General features: G+C 37.5%; 1 pseudogene; it reads right to left on the reverse strand.

Annotated features, from left to right (window-relative positions):
• Nucleotides 1-445: 445 nt before the first annotated feature.
• Nucleotides 446-541, reverse strand: LOC129504670 (U6 spliceosomal RNA; annotated as a pseudogene).
• Between the last annotated feature and the right edge of the window lie 15,503 nt (nucleotides 542-16,044).

Below are 16,044 nucleotides of genomic sequence, written 5' to 3' on the forward strand. Positions count from 1 at the left end.
AGCTTCTGACAATTATGAATGATGTAAGCTGTAGGTTTTCTGAAGATTTTTTTACAGCTTTATTGAAGCATAATTGACAAATACAATTGAAATATATTTAAAGTGTACAACATGATGATTTGATATTTGTATACATTGTGAAAGGATACCCACAACTTAATCTATCCAACACCACACTTTTACTTTGTGTATGAGAATGCTTAAAATCTACTCTCATAGCAAATTTCAAATATATAATTTAGTATTAACTATATAACCATAAAAATATGGAATCTAGGGATCCCTGGGTGGCGCAGCGGTTTGGCGCCTGTCTTTGGCCCGGGACGCGATCCTGGAGACCCGGGATCGAATCCCACATCGGGCTCCCGGTGCATGGAGCCTGCTTCTCCCTCTGCCTGTGTCTCTGCCTCTCTCTCTCTCTCTGTGACTATCATAAGTAAATAAAAAAAATATGGAATCTATCACAAATTCATGTGTCGTTATGTAGGGACCATGCTAATCTTGTGTTTATCATTTCAATTTTAGTATGTGCTGCAGAAGCAAGATATTCTTTATCAAGTTAGGGATATTCACCTCAATTCTTAGTTTACTGAGCTATTTTATCACAAATGGATGTTATATTTTGTCAAATGCTTTTTCTGCATCTATTGACATGATCATTTAATTTTTCCACTTTAATCTGCTGATGTGATGGATTATACTAATTGAATTTCAAATATAAAACCAGTCTGACATACTTGAATAATTCCCACTTGGTTGTGATATATATGAGATATATATATATATATATATATATATATATATCATATATATATATATGAGATTATGTTTTCATGAGATTAGATTTGCCAATTTGTTGAGAATTTTTGATGAGAGATACTGATTTGTAGTTCTCCTTTCTTGTGTTGTCTTTGTGTTTTATTTGAAATGCTGGTCTCATTGAACAAGGTAGGAAATGTTCTTTTTGCTTGTCTTTTCTGGAACATATATAACTGGTATAACTTTTTTCCTTTGGGAGAATTGACCAGTGAATCCATCTAAGTCTAGTGCTTTCTGATTTGGAAGATTTTAAATTACATATGCATTTTTTAAAAAAGATTTATTTGGGAGAGAGCGCATGAGGATGTGAAGCAGGGCTCCATCCCACAGCCCTGAAATAAAGACTTGAGCCACAATCAAGAGTTAGACGCTTAACTGACTGAGCCACCCAGGTGCCTTTGTAAGCAATTTCTTTGATACAGACATATTTAGATGATCTATTTCTCATGTGAGTTTGGTGGATTGTGTCTTTGAAGGAATTGCCTTACTTAGGTTATCAGATTTGGGGCATTTAGTCATATATAATACCTCTATCATCCTTTTAGTGTTCATGAATAAATAATGATGATTCCCTTTTTATTTCTGATATTTTGCAATTTGTGTTTCATTTTAGGTTTGTATGTCCAGAAGGTCTTCAATTTTATTAATCTTTTTAAAAGACTAGGTTTTAGTTTTGATTTTCCTTTTTTTTTTTGTAATTTCAGGTTCTTATTTAAATTCCAGTTGGTTATTATTTAGTGTAATAGTAGTTTCAGGAGTAGAATTTAATGATTCATCACTTACATATAATGTCCAGTACTCATCACAGGTGCCCTCCTTAATACCTATCTCCCAATTACTCCATCCCCCCACTAACCTTCACTCCAGCAACCCTCAGTTTGTTCTCTATAGTTAAGAGTCTCTTCTGGTTTGCCTTCCTCTCTCTTTCCTCTCCCTATGCTCATCTATTTTGTTTCTTAAATTCTACATATGAATGAAGTCATATAGTATTTGTCTTTCTCTGACTTATTTTGCTTAGAATAATACACTCTACCTCCATCCATATCATTGCAAATGGCAAAATTTCATTATTTTTGTGGCTAAGTCATATTCCATTCTGTGTGTGTATATATATAATCTTTTTTAAAAAAGATTTTATTTATTTATTCATGAGAGACACAGAGAGAGGCAGAGACATAGGCAGAGGGAGAAGCAGGCTCTATGCAGGAAGCCTGATGTGGGACTCTATCCCAGAATCCCGGGATCACGCCCTGAGCCAAAGGCAGACGCTCAACCACTGAGCCACCCAGGAGTCCCTATATCTTCTTTACCCATTCATTAGTTGATGGATATTTGGGCTCTTTCCATAGTCTGGGTATTCTTGATAATGCTGCTATAAACATCAGAGTTCATGTGTCCCTTTGAATCTTTATTTATTTGAGAGAGAGAGAGCACACGCACACCTGATCATGAGAAGGGGGAAGGGAAGAGGGAGAGGGTGAAAGAGAATCTCAAACAAACTCCCTGCTGAGCGCAGAGTCAATGTGAGGCATGATCCTGAGATCTGGGGACCCTGAGATCATGACCTGAGCCAACGTCAAGAACCAGATGCTCAACCAACTGAGCCACCCAAGAGTCCCACTTCAAATCTGTATTTTTCTATCCTTTGGGTAAATGCCTAGTACTGTAAATTGCTAGATTGTAGGGTAGTTCTGTTTTTAACTTTCTGAGGAAACTCCATACTGTTTCCCAGAGCGGCTGAACCAGTTTGCATTCCCACCAACAGTGTAAGTTCCCCTTTCTCCATATCCTCACCAATATCTGTTGTTTTCTGTGTTGTTAATTTTACCCATTCTGACAGGTGTGAGGCAATATCTGCATTGTAGTTTTGATTTGTATTTCCCTTATGATGAATGGTGTCGAGCATCTTTTCATGTATCTGTTGGCCACCTGGATGTCTTCTTTGGAGAATGTCTATTCACGTCTTTTGCACATTTCTTAAGTGGGTTGTTTTAAGATTTCCTGATTTCAGTTTTATAAATTACTCTTCCTAGTTTCCTAAGCTGCAGATTACTGATTTTAGATCTTTCTTCTAATACATACATTTGATGCTAAAAATTTCCCTCTATATACCATTTCACTAAATTTCACACATTTTTATTAGTTGTATTTGCTTTTTCACTTAATTCAAAATATTTCACAATTTCTCTTGAGATATTTTTCTTTGATCAATATGTTATTTAGAAGTCTATTTGGTTTTTTTGTTTGTTTATTTGTTATTTTTTTTGAAGTCTTTTTGTTTAATCTTTAATTACTATGGAATTTTCTGGTTGTATTTCTGTTACTGATTTCTACCTTAATTCTGCTGTGGACTGAGAGCACACATTGTAGGATTTCTTTTAATTTTGTTAAGATGTGGTTTATGTCTCAAATGTGGGCTGTCTTGGTAAATGTTTCATGTGAGGTTATGAGGAATGTATATTCTACTGTTGAAGTATTCTATAGACATCAATTATATCCAGTTAATTAATGACACTGTTCCGTTTAAGTATGTCCTTATGATTTCTGCCTGTCCTATCAATGACAGAGGAGTGTTAAAGTCTCCAGTTATGCTAGGGATTCATCTATTTCTCCTTGCAACACTATTTAGGCTTGCTTTGCGTATTTTGATGTTCTGATGTTAAGTACTTACATGCTGAGGGGTGTTTTGTCTTCTTAGAGTAATGACCTTTTTATCATTTTATAATCCTTCTCGTATCCCAGAATGTTCCCCTTCCTCTGAAATCTTATTTATCTGAAATTAAAGTAGCCATTGCTGGTTTCTTTTGATTAATGTTAACATAGTATACTTTTCTCCATTCTTTCGTTTTTTCCCCCATTTATCCACTCTATGTATTTATACTGGAAATGGGTTTCTTACTGACAATATATGATTCTTTCGTTTTGCTTTAATTTTCTCTTAGTCTTTTAATTGGTGAACATAGACTAGCAACATTTAAGGTGATTATTGAGATAGGTGAATTAACGTTTACCTTGTTTGTTATTATTTGCTATTCACTGGTATTGTTCTTTCTTGGTTTCTCTTTTTTTTTCTTTCACTCTTTTTCAGTCTTCTCTGACCTTAATTGAACATTTCATATGATTTCATTTTGTATCATCACTTAGGATTCCAATTATATATATATTTTAAATGTTTTCTAGTATTTGACAATGAATTTGCAATATACATTACCACTAACCCAATTCCTCATTAAGATGTCACTATATCAGGGGATCCCTGGGTGGCGCAGCGGTTTAGTGCCTGCCTTTGGCCCAGGGCGCGATCCTGGAGACCCGGGATCGAATCCCACGTCAGCCTCCCAGTGCATGGAGCCTGCTTCTCCTTCTGCCTGTGTCTCTGCCTCTCTCTCTCTGTGACTATCATAAATAAATAAAAATTTAAAAAAAAGATGTCACTATATCACTTCATGAATAGTGTAAGAAACATACCAGAGTATTCCCAGTAATCTCTCCCATCCCTTATCTCTTAGGTCAGCTTTTTCTTTCTTTCTTTCTTTCTTTCTTTCTTTCTTTCTTTCTTTCTTTCTTTTTCTTTTTTTTTTTCAGATTAGGTTCTAGCAAAGTAGTTTCTATTGAGGGTGGGCTTTGTTATAAAAAACAGAAAGCTCTGGGAAATCTTCAGAATGGCTATTTTTCCCCTCTACTTCCTGACAGCAGAAAGTTTTCTTTGGTCTTCATTGTCAGAAACTAATAGGGCTTCAAGTTAAAACTTACAAAAGTGTGTGGGCTTCCTAATGCTGATTCCCCCGGACTATCTCTCCAACTTGTTCACATTGAGCCTAGAGCAATTCATCAGTAATAGTATTGGATTTCCTCCCCTGTACTGACTCCTGCAGAAACTTGTGCTTATGGGTATCTGCTCCAGTAAGTTGTGATTCTCAGTTTCTACCTGCTTGTCTCCAGTCTGGGAGCAGTGGTTTGCCTTGGAACCTCAATTCTCTTAATAAATCTAAAAGGAGTTGTTGATTTTTAGTTTGTTCAGCTTTTTATTTTTTCCTATTATGAGGAAAGAAATAATGACTTCCAAGTTACTTACATGCTAGACCAGATACTGAAAGTGACTTGCATCTATTTTTTTTAAGATTATTTGAGAGAGAGAGTGCATGTGCAAGTGTGCATGCAAGTGAGTGGAGGGAGGGGCAGAGGGAAAGAATCTTCAAGCAGGCTCCCCACTGAGGACAGAGTCCAATGTAGGGACTAGATCTCACAACTCTGAGATCACAACCTGAGCAGAAAACAAGAGTCCCACGTTAAACTAACTGAGCCACCCAAGTGTGGGACCCAGGAAATTGAACAAAATCCCCTACCCCTGGACAAGCAGAGCAGGACTGACTATTTTGGGCTGCACCCGCCTTGTGCTGACCTGCTTGTTACTTAGGGCACTGCCCCGCCCTAGTCAAAGACCAGGGCACACCCTAATCTGAAATCCGGCTCAGTGGACCAGCATGTCTGTGCAACTTTCTGCGATCCCATTGGCCACTGGCCCCTATTTATGATAGGCACACAGTGAGAGAGAGAGGCAGAGACATAGGCAAAGGGTGAAACAGGTTCCATGCACCGGGAGCCTGACGTGGCATTCGATCCCGGGTCCCCAGGATCGCGCCCTGGGCCAAAGGCAGGCGCTAAACCGCTGCGCCACCCAGGGATCCCGGAACTGGAGGGTATTATGCTGAGTGAAGTAAGTCAATCGGAGAAGGACAGGTATTGTATGTTCTCATTCATTTGGGGAATATGGATAATAGTGAAAGGGAATATAAGGGAAGGGAGAAGAAATGTGTGGGAAATATCATAAAGGGAGACAGAACATAAAGACTCCTAACTCTGGGAAACGAACTAGGGGTGGTGGAAGGGGAGGAGGGTGGGGGTGGGGGTGGGGGTGAATGGGTGACAGACACTGAGGGGGTCACTTGACGGGATGAGCAGTGGGTGTTATTCTGTAAGTTGGCAAATTGAACACCAATAAAAAATAAATTTATTCTTATTTTTTAAAAGATTTTATTTATTTATTGACGAGAGAGACAGACAGAGAGAGAGAGAGAGAGAGAGAGAGAAGCAGGCTCCATGCAGGGAGCCCGACATGGGACTCGATCCCAAGTCTCCAGGATCAGGCCCTGAGCTGAAGGCAGCGCTAAACCGCTGAGCCACCTGGGCTACCCTATTAAAAAAAAAAAAAGAAAGAAAGAAAAATGAAAAGGAGGGATCCCTGGGTGGCGCAGCGGTTTAGCGCCTGCCTTTAGCCCAGGGCACGATCCTGGGGACCCAGGATCGAATGCCGCGTCGGGCTCCCGGTGCATGGAACCTGTTTCACCCTCTGCCTATGTCTCTGCCTCTCTCTCTCACTGTGTGCCTATCATAAATAAATAAAAACTTTAAAAAAATTATTAAATACCCTCCACTTCCATCCACGTTGAAGCAAATGGTGGGTATTTGTCATTTCTAATGGCTGAGTAATATTCCACTGTATACATAAACCACATCTTCTTTATCCATTCATCTTTCGATGGACACCGAGGCTCCTTCCACAGTTTGGCTATTGTGGACACTGCTGCTAGAAACATCGGGGTGCAGGTGTCGCGGCCTTTCATTGCATCTGAATCTTTGGGGTAAATCCCCAACAGTGCAATTGCTGGGTCGTAGGGCAGGTCTATTTTTAACTCTTTGAGGAACCTCCACACAGTTTTCCAGAGTGGCTGCACCAGTTCACATTCCCACCAACAGTGTAAGAGGGTTCCCTTTTCTCCACATCCTCTCCAAAATTTGTTGTTTCCTGTCTTGTTAATTTTCCACATTCTCACTAGTGTGAGGTGGTATCTCATTGCGGTTTTGATTTGTATTTCCCTGATGGCAAGTGATGCAGAGCATTTTCTCATGTGCATGTTGGCCATGTCTATGTCTTCCTCTGTGAGATTTCTCTTCATGTCTTTTGCCCATTTCTGATTGGATTGTTTGTTTCTTTGCTGTTGAGTTTAATAAGTTCTTTATAGATCTTGGAAACTAGCCCTTTATCTGATACGTCATTTGCAAATATCTTCTCCCATTCTGTAGGTTGTCTTTGAGTTTTGTTGACTGTTTCTTTTGTTGTGCAAAAGCTTCTTATCTTGATGAAGTCCCAATAGTTCATTTTTGCTTTTGTTTCTTTTGCCTTCGTGGATGTATCTTGCAAGAAGTTACTGTGGCTGAGTTAAAAAAGGGTGTTGCCTGTGTTCTCCTCTAGGATTTTGATGGAATCTTGTCTCACATTTAGATCTTTCATCCATTTTGAGTTTATCTTTGTGTATGGTGCAAGAGAGTGGTCTAGTTTCATTCTTCTGCATGTGGATGTCCAATTTTCCCAGCACCATTTATTGAAGAGACTGTCTTTCTTCCAATGGATAGTCTTTCCTCCTTTATCGTATATTAGTTGACCGTAAAGTTGAGGGTCCACTTTTGGGTTCTCTATTCTGTTCCATTGATCTATGTGTCTGTTTTTGTGCCAGTACCACACTGTCTTGATGACCACAGCTTTGTAGTACAACCTGAAATCTGGCATTGTGATGCCCCCAGCTATGGTTTTCTTTCTTAAAATTCCCCTGGCTATTCGGGGTCTTTTCTGATTCTGATTCTGAATCTTAAAGTAATTTGTTCTAACTCTCTGAAGAAAGTCCATGGTATTTTGATAGGGATTGCATTAAACGTGTAAATTGCCCTGGGTAACATTGACATTTTCACAATACTAATTCTGCCAATCCATGAGCATGGAATATTTTTCCATCTCTTTGTGTCTTCTTCAATTTCTTTCAGAAGTGTTCTATAGTTTTTAGGGTATAGATCCTTTACCTCTTTGGTTAGGTTTATTCCTAGGTATCTTATGCTTTTGGGTGCAATTGTCAATGGGATTGACTCCTTAATTTCTCTTTCTTCAGTCTCATTGTTAGTGTATAGAAATGCCACTGATTTCTGGGCATTGATTTTGTATCCTGCCACACTGCCAAATTGCTGTATGAGTTCTAGCAATCTTGGGGTGGAGGCTTTTGGGTTTTCTATGTAGAGTATCATGTCATCGGCGAAGAGGGAGACTTTGACTTCTTCTTTGCCAATTTGAATGCCTTTAATGTCTTTTTGTTATCTGATTGCTGAGGTTAGGACTTCCAGTACTATGTTGAATAGCAGTGGTGAGAGTGGACATCCCTGTCTTGTTCCTGATCTTAGGGGAAAGGCTCCCAGTGCTTCCCCATTGAGAATGATATTTGCTGTGGGCTTTTCGTAGATGGCTTTTAAGATGTTGAGGAATGTTCCCTCTATCCCTACACTCTGAAGAGTTTTGATCAGGAATGGATGCTGTATTTTGTCAAGTGCTTTCTCTGCATCTAATGAGAGGATCATATGGTTCTTGGTTTTTCTCTTGCTGATATGATGAATCACATTGCTTGTTTTATGAGTGTTGAACTAGCCTTGTGTCCCGGGGATAAATCCTATTTGGTCATGGTGAATAATTTTTTTAATGTACTGTTGGATCCTATTGGCTAGTATCTTGTTGAGAATTTTTGCATCCATGTTCATCAGGGATATTGGTCTGTAATTCTCCTTTTTGGTGGGGTCTTTGTCTGGTTTTGGAATTAAGGTGATGCTGGCCTCATAGAACGAATTTGGAAGTACTCCATCTCTTTCTATCTTTCCAAACAGCTTTAGTAGAATAGGTATGGTTTCTTCTTTAAACGTTTGATAGAATTCCCCTGGGAAGCCATCTGGCCCTGGACTTTGTGTCTTGGGAGGTTTTTGATGACTGCTTCAATTTCCTCCCTGGTTATTGGCCGGTTCAGGTTTTCTATTTCTTCCTGTTCCAGTTTTGGTAGTTTGTGGCTTTCCAGGAATGCATCCATTTCTTCTAGATTGCCTAATTTATTGGCGTATAGATGTTCATAATATGTTTTTAAAATTGTTTGTATTTCCTTGGTGTTGGTAGTGATCTCTCCTTTCTCATTCATGATTTTATTAATTTGAGTCTTCTCTCTCTTCTTTTTAATAAGGTTGGCTAATGGTTTATCTATCTTATTAATTCTTTCAAAGAACCAACTCCTGGTTTTGTTGATCTGTTCCACAGTTCTTCTGGTCTCGATTTCATTGAGTTCTGCTCATATCCTTTTGTTTCTTTTTTTTTGTTGGGGTTCAATTTGCCAACATATAGCATAACACCCAGTGCTCATCCCATCAAGTGCCCCCCTCAGTGCCCGTCACCCAGTCACCCCCACCCCCTGCCCACCTCCCTTTCCACCACCCCTTGTGCATTTCCCAGAGTTAGGAGTCTCTCATATATCCTTTTCTTATCTATCTCTCCATGCTCATACAGTTATTCAAAGAGATATCTATATAGAGTTCTAAATGTGCACAAATAAGACAGCATCAGTCATTGTTGATCTTAGAAAACACTGGACCATACTACAAACTCATTTTGTGTATTGCTTTATGCCTTTAATAATACGTTTTGGAAATCCCTACAAATCAACTGTATAGTGATAAACTCTCTCTTTTTACTGGCTGCATGGTATTGAATGCTGTGGATTTAACAAGTTACACTGACCGCCAGGCTGTGCCTCCAGGTTCCCAAAAGGAGGTGATGTTATCCCCCCAGGGAACAGCTAATAGTTTTTAAAGACCTTTTGAATTGTCAATAACAGGGAGAAGAACACTCCTGGTATCTAGGGACTAGAGGTCAGGAAGACTGCCAAACATCAGTGTGTACAGGACAGCACTATAATCATTAATCAGATTACCTAAAATGTTACTTGTGGCCAGAAGCACACCCACCAGGCATACTCTGATTTTAGGGCATTTGGCACTGGCTGACCCTTTGGCTGCAATACTTCCTTTGATTGTTTTGTTTTTAAGTTTTATTTAAATTCAACTAATTAACATATAATCTGGTCTTGGTTTCAGAGGTAGAGGTCAGTGATTCATCAGTCTTAGATTAACACCCAGTGCTCATTCCATCCTGTGCCCTCCTTGACTTAGAAATCCAAACATCTCACAAGTCATCTCCTTCAAGTCTTTTTGGAATGGCATTTTTCCCACCACAGCCTAAATAACCCTTCTAGAAACTGCAATCCTTCCCCAACTGTAACACACACAACCATCCATATGCCTTCTCAATCCTACTTACTCTATTCCTTTTTCCACTCACTCGACTTCCAATGAGCCACATATTTTACTTATTATGTTTATTCGATTTTCCTTTTCCTTCTTTCTAGAATGTGAACTCCACAGCAGCAGTAGTGTTTTATTCACTAATGTATCCCCAGCACCTAGAACAGTGCCTAGCATTCAAAAGGCCAATTAATGAATGAACAAGGGAACAAACAATGATTGTATGAATGAGGAACATTCATTTTCTTTCCCATTACTTTCAACTACAAATGATGCTGAAGTAAATATCCTGATACGTACGTGTTTATGTTGGTCTTGTTCTTTCTATATGGCCAGAATGCTTTCCAAAATAGAAACCTTCCATCACCAAGTATGTATCCTTCTCTGACTACCTGTTCTCCATTTCTCAGCCATCTATTGGTGGTTTTTGAAAACCTTTCCCCATATTTTTATTTTGATTTGTATTTTTCTGATGACTTATGGACTTGAGCATCCTTTAATATTTTTGTTGATTATCCGAATTTGATCATCTGTGAATGAGTTATGCAGATCTTTTCTGATTGTTCAAACTTTTATTTCTAGTAAGTTTGTATCTATTTGGATACTACTTGTAACTGACACACAAAAAATTGTTTTCTAACCTATTGTTTGCCTTTTGATTTTGTTTATGGAATTTTTAAGCCATACCTATAATTTTTCACCATCAAATATGTACATCTTTTATTTTGTAGCTTCTAGGCTTTTGGAAGTGAGATCCTACCTTTATATTGCACATAGTTTACCCTCTGTTTTCTTGCAAGAGTTTTCTTATTTTTATTTGTTGCATTTAAGTCTTGAATCCGGGCAGCCCGGTGGCTCGGTGGTTTAGCACCGCCTTTGGCCCAGGGCCTGATCCTGGAGACCCAGGATCGAGTCCCATGTCAGGCTCCTTGCATGGAGCCTGCTTCTCCCTCTGCCTGTGTCTCTGCCTCTCAATCTCTCTCTCTCTCTCTGTGTGTTTCTCATAATAAATAAAATATTTAAAATATAATATTTTAAAAAGTCTTGAATCCATAAAAATATATATAATCAATACAAAAGTAAAACTGGGGCTTAATTTCAATTAATTTTAGCTATATAACCATACTAATAAAGACTTTTTCCCCATTGAATTGAATTGATGTCTGTTTTGTATTAAATCCTCCTAATTATTGACCTCAGTGTCTTGATTCCCTATCCTGTATCATTAACCTATGATCCAATGTATACTAACTTCATGCTTTAAAACAAAACAAAAACTCACAAGCCAAACTTGGTGAGGAAGAGGAAATACAACTTGGTAGGTCAAAAGGAATAAGAATATTCAATTTGGAGATGAATTAGGATCCAACTTTAAGACAAAAATGATCACCTAGGCTATACCTGAACATCATGATATTTTCAATCTGCCTGAATGTATAAATAATTAAAGTATTCTTCTTTTTTTACTAGTCATAAATTGGCTGAGACAACCTTGCATACTTTTTCTTTGAAAAGTCATTTTAATTAATCCCATTATATACTTGTTCTTTTTCATTGTACCTATGCTTCAATTGTTTTGAGTGATAGTGGTTAGAGTTCTCCAGAAAAGCAGAACCAATAAAATGTGTATGAAACTAGAAAGACATTTACCATAAGGAATTGGCTCATGTGATCACAGAGGCTGGTAAGCCCCAAATCTGCAGTGTGGGCTGTTAAGCTGGAGACCAGAAAAGTCAATGGGGCAGAAGTCTGAATGCAGCCTTGTGGAGAATTACCTGTTGCTCAGAGAGGTGAGTCTTTTTTGTTTTATTTAGGCCTTCAACTGAATGGATGAGCCCCCCCCCCCGCCCTCCTCCCTATTATGGTGGGTAATTTACTCAGAGTTCACTGATTTAAATCTTAACCAAATCTAAAGACACCCTCCAAGCTGACACATAAAATAATCATCACAAATATCTAAAGTTATTTTTTATCCCTAAGAAAAGCAAGATTTTATCCCCAAGAAAAGTTATATCATAAAAAAATTATTTTTTTGATCATTAAGAAAAGTTAGAGTTCTATGGGAAGGAAGAAAAAAAGTGCTGAATAGGCAACACTTCAGGGTAAAAGTAAATAAGAATACAAGCTTACTTCTACTCTCACCCTATTACCTATAAGACAATTAAGGATTCCATGAACCTCAAATCACAAGGAAGGAGGCAAACCTTGTCAAGAGTTTGTGATGTTCATTCCTTTTATCACCACTTACCTCTTATATCTCTGCTCCTACACTTAAGAGGGACTGGAACCAAAGAGTTGGCCAACTACTGGCCATTGTGGCAGCAGGAAAACTCTTATCATTGCTCAGCTTTGTCTAATGAATGCATTAATCTGAATGTCCTCTACTCGTTTCTTCCCCCAACTGGACACTTTATGGACACCGTTAGGGGAGACTAGATAAAATCTGTGAGTCTCTTAAAATATGAGTCATGGATTTCCTTGCTGTAGCGATGTCAGTTCTGTGTCTATTCAATAATTCAGAGGTTACAAAAAAGGACTAACTCTCCTTTCATGAAGCCTATAGAGCTCTACCCACACACAGACAAGGAATGCTCTCTGATATTCATTCCAATAGTTAAAGCAGATGTCCAGGAGTGAATCACTTGGCCTGTGTATCTCTGCTAGACTCACCTGGGGTGTGATCAAAGTCTGGACTCAATGCTCCTGTAGGAATTCTGTTGCCAATGGCCCAGTCCAAGTCATCTTGATAGTCCTGAGTAAGACTGCGGTCTGTGGTCCAGTTTCCTGAAGTTGTTTCAAAATTGCAACTTCCTGCTGTTCTTGTATAGTGGCCTAAGGAAATGAAAATTTTGATAAAGTGTTCTGGAAATGTATTTTACACTTGGTATTTTTTTAAGATTTATTTATTTATTTATGATAGACATAGAGAGAGAGAGAGAGGCAGAGACACAGGAGGAGGGAGAAGCAGGCTCCATGCTGGGAGCCCGACGCAGTACTGATCCCGAGGCTCCAGGATCGCGCCCTGGGCCAAAGGCAGGCGCTAAACCACTGAGCCACCCAGGGATCCCCTACACTTGGTATTATACTACATTTGTGATTATTTAAAATTAGTGCATGCATATTTTAATGATTTGTTAATAAATTTAAAGAACCAGGACATTTGTACCCATTGGTAATTGCACATGTAGCTTTTTGTTGTTGTTGTTTTATCAGAAATTTTAGAGGCAGTGCATGGATATTGTCATTTATCCATGAAGGAGCTGTATGGATTGATTAATTATATCACAGATGATAAAACTGTGTCTACATATAAGCAATGAACATAATATTATGATAATATAGAGAAGTGAGGTCAAATAAATCAACAGCTTAGTTGTCTAGAAGTTTAATTCAGTCCTCTATTCCCTCTGTTGTTTGAACAGCATAGACCATTAGAGGGACAAAGTCATTAACTAAAAAAAAAAAAGGTGCCTCTGGAGAAGTAGAAATGCTAGAGGGCACAGACCCTCTCAGCACACCATACCAAGCATCCACATACAACATTTCAAAGCTAGCCACTAAATACTGAAGGAAAGTTCTTTTCTAAGAATTGATTGATAACTCATTAAAATTAAGTTACTCATAATGAGAAAAATGACCAGATAATAGCTGAATGTCTACTATTTAGTCATCTGTGGAAATTATCATCATCACACAATTGATACTTACATTTTTCTTTTTTCTTTTATTTTTTGCACAGAGGTTATTATTTTTGAGCATTCACTGTAAAACTGTGTTGTACAGAATGTTTGCATGATTTAACCAGTATGAATCAATTGAGATTGTTACTGACTTTTCCTTCCTTTTTAGAAAGATGACATTTATGTTGCTTTTAATATTTCTTCTCTAGATTGTTTCCCATTCATAACTTCCTCTTAACATAAAACTAATACCAGCATATAAAAACTGCATCAGAAGAAAATTGTGCTGCTAAAATCGATACCAAACATATCACAAACAAGGTTTTAAATATTTCTACAGAAAATTTTCTGGATCCCTGACAATAGTTTCATTAATCAGTATTTATCTTCTCAGGCATGATTGCATCTTATCCCTAAAATCTAGAATTATTTTTAATTAACTGAATTTCTTTCATTCATTTGATATGACATAGATTGTATTTAATTGTATATGCTCATTTATGGGCTCTCTATATCCTCTTTTTATGTATATTATTCCAGTATCATGATATAAGTAGGTTTATACTATGCTATACAATATGGCTAAAGCAAGAAATCCAGTCTTCCAGGTATTTAGCTAACACAACAGGAAACATGAAGAATCTTCCAATATAAATATGAAACAACCATTATGTATTCCTTAGAATGATGTCACAACAGGTTCTGCACTGTTGCATTTCTACATAACTGACTCCCTACCACATAGGACCTATAAAAATTATTCTATATCCTTTATTATTCTTTGTAACCACCTTAAACCTTCTGTTCCACCTTATCTAACATATGACTTTATGTATGACTCTAAATATGTTAATACAATCAGGATCAATTCTTTTATATTTAATTCTCTCTACTGTTAAATTATGTCATTTTCTCTTGTCTAGGGCTAATCTCAGTTTATGATCTTAACACTTTATCAAGCATTCTATAGCTATTAGCATTCAACAGCTCCATTTTTTTTTCTGTTAGAGATAAAGATAGAGTCCTTCAATCTCACATTTTCTACAATTCCTTTCTTATAACTTGTAGACATAGCCAGGGTACAGTGCCCCACTTGATTTAATTTTATATGCTTAAATTTCTCAATCTGTATACCTTTCACTCATCCTTTTCTTTGGTACTTCACACTTTAATACAGATGACCTACAAATCTACAGCCAGGATGGAACGCAGGTGTTTATCTTCAAATGCTTGTTGAATATTCCACTTAGAAAATGCAACTGCTAACCTCAAAACCAAAAAGCCTAAAATTAACTCATCATTCACCTCTGCAGATGAGTTCTAATCATTGAGATTATTGATTAAATTCAGAGCATGGATATTCACTCTTCTTTTAAAGATCCTACCTTTGGAGTTATCTTTGATTCTATATTCCTCGTTTCCATATTCAGTCTACCACCAACACTTGTAGGTTATCCCTTTGAGAGCTTAAATCACTCTTTTTCTTGAAGTCTATAATCCCTATTCCACTTCCATTGGTCCAAGCCCCTAGTTTATTTCAAGAGTTCTTTTCCTTTTTCAATAGAGCCTTCATTATATCAACTCCACAAACTCAAACAACATTAATCATCTTTAAGAATGCTCTTGAGTTACTTCCATTGCTCACAATATCAGGTTTTCACATCGTTTGAATATAATCTGCTAAACCCCTTGTATTGCATACAAGAACTGTTCCTTTGATGCAGAATGTTTTTGAAATGGAATCTTAAAATTGCCTCTATGCCAACCAAATTTTTCAGAAAATTTTTTCTTAAATAAAAACTGATTTTTTCCCCAACTTTTATGTTTCCTCTCTTTTTGAATGCTTCTCTAGCAGCTGGGTATTCATTTATCAGTCATTCCTTCTCTCTCTTGTGGAGGACAGAACTGTATTTTGTTTGACTCTTCAATTTTTTTCACTCAGATAGCCAGAGATGACTTATAATTTATCTAAGCAATCATGATGTGCAGTGTTCTCTTTTTCCTCATCTTGATTAGTTTAGCCATAGTCCTTGGGATACAATTCTAGACGAGTCTTATTCTGGAAAAAGTAAGTAGGAAAAGTTTGTCTTGCAGTTAAAAACAAATCAAAAGAAAGAAAAACCATTTATTCTTCCTCAGGATATCACTGTAAAGACATAATCCTTGGGATTGAAGAGATTTATATGAGTCGCTGACCTTATTTCAAAGTTAGTTATATGAAGATGGCACAGGATAACGGAAGGAGCAGTCCACATGGTTCTAATCTTTTTATAACAGAAGTTGCTAAAATTAACCAGCTCTAGGGCTCCTTGCTTTTGACCTCTTTCTATGTGAGATAATACATTTTCCTTATTGTATTAGTTAAAAATGCAGTTGGTTCCAAGCA

This window comes from Nyctereutes procyonoides, unplaced genomic scaffold, assembly GCF_905146905.1.
Source record: "Nyctereutes procyonoides isolate TBG_1078 unplaced genomic scaffold, NYPRO_anot_genome, whole genome shotgun sequence".
In the NCBI taxonomy this organism is placed as follows: Eukaryota; Metazoa; Chordata; class Mammalia; order Carnivora; family Canidae; genus Nyctereutes; species Nyctereutes procyonoides.